We start from the raw sequence: 1,818 nt of genomic DNA, 5'->3' as shown, positions 1-1,818 counted from the left end.
GAGTCTGTGATAATGGCCAGGATGATGAGCAGGTTCCCAGTGAAGGTGACCAGGTACATGGACAGGAACAGCCAAAAGAGCAGTGACTGCAGCTCCCCCTGGTCTGAGAGTCCCAGGAGGATAAACTGTGTAACACGGGTTTGGTTTCTTCCTTCCATGTAACTGATGAAAACAGCTGGAACAGAGACAAGGGCGTTGTAAAGGGAAATACATGATCACAAAATTATAAGAAATGCTGTGTTTTCAACACGCTTCATTCATTAATTATTACACATTCCCTATCAATCTAGAATATGTACCAGAATATTTCAGGGACTCTGAAATGCTCCATGTTTTCCATGAGTCTGAAAGTTTTCACACTTCCTGTTCTGAATCAAAACATTAATTGAAACCTGTCATGTCCCCACCCCTGCTGGCGGGGCGGTAAATTGGGTCGTAGGTTCCTGAGGGAGGGAGCGAAAATAGGGCAGGAAGGAGACACAGAGAGCGGGGCAAGACAAGCGTTTCTGATCAAGCCCTGTTTATTGAGAAAATATCCACACCTTTATAGGGTTTGGGGCGGGAAACTGACTTGGGTTGGTTGCTAGGAAACAGGGTCAAATGATTATTAGAAAAAGGGGAAACCGAAACTGAAACTTCAAACAAAGCATCTAAAGGAGAGCCCAGACTTGTGTCTGCGATGCTGGGCAGGGATACGATTAACACTGCATAAGCCCGAATGCGGTTGATCTTTTGTTCAATTTGGCTTCTCTCGTCTGCCTGTCTCCAATCCCTGGATCAGGAAATGCACTCCCCTGGCCTCTAGACGGTTAATCTTGTTTTTCTGGTCACACCCCTCAGGGAAGGATACTTCCTTGCCTGAGGCGGCTGAACTTGGCAGAATCTTTGCAGCTTCCCACACAAACAAATGTTTTCCTCCATAAATTCCCTGAGACCTTTTTTTTCACCAAAGAAGATTTAACAATTTATCTTGTGACAAGTATTTCTGAAAGCATTGCACAAAGTAGTAATGTGTGTTTCACCTTAACAAGACTAAGTCTAAGATGAGTGTGTGTTAGAGGGAGGAAGAGAACATTGATAAGGAATAAATGATGTCTCAAGTAGTGGTTACAACCAGTAATAAAATAATTCAGGAGAAAGTAGTTCTAAGTTGAAAGAAATCCTGCCTTTGTGACATGTCTGATCAGGGGCTTCTGAACTGGAAAACTAAGGGATTTATGAACCATGTGGATAACTTTGAGAAAAACAGGTAAGGCAGAGAAATCACATGTGCAAAAACCTTGAGTCAAGAGCTCAACCCACCAGGCAACATCAAAGAAAAGTTGTGAGCAGAGCAGGTAACACAACGGGATAGGAGTTGGATGTAAATCAGAGAGAGAAGAGCTCAAAACCTCTTGCATCTGTGGAAATATTCTAAGGCAATGGACATGCAGAGAGGCTAAGATGGCAGAGCAGCATGGAAGGTTATTTGCCTCTCTCATCTCTGACATGAAACTAGATCTGGCATACCTAGAAACCTGATCTCAAGATTAACACAACAATCTTCACAACTTGAACCACAGAATTTGGCAGGTACACAGTGTAGAAGTGAACTGGGGAAGAGAGAAGCTGTGGAGGGCAGGGAACTGTCTTTGCTTGCAGAGAGAGAACAAAGACAGTGGAGAGAGTATAGGAAAAGCACCCCTCCAAAAGGAGCTGGAGAGAAAGAAAAAGAGTGGACTGAACAAAAATCAGGGTGAAAGGAGAAAGAAGAGGATTTTAATTCCATTAACATTCAATAAACAGGGGGAGCAGAATACAGAGGCTGAAACTCCATAG

General features: G+C 43.4%; 1 pseudogene; it reads right to left on the bottom strand.

The window, feature by feature from the left end:
- Nucleotides 1-158, bottom strand: part of LOC115275020 — a 1,033-nt pseudogene extending 875 nt beyond the window's left edge.
- Between the last annotated feature and the right edge of the window lie 1,660 nt (nt 159-1,818).

Source organism: Suricata suricatta, chromosome 12, assembly GCF_006229205.1.
Source record: "Suricata suricatta isolate VVHF042 chromosome 12, meerkat_22Aug2017_6uvM2_HiC, whole genome shotgun sequence".
In the NCBI taxonomy this organism is placed as follows: domain Eukaryota; kingdom Metazoa; phylum Chordata; class Mammalia; order Carnivora; family Herpestidae; genus Suricata; species Suricata suricatta.
This window is presented reverse-complemented; position numbering and strand designations above follow the sequence as displayed.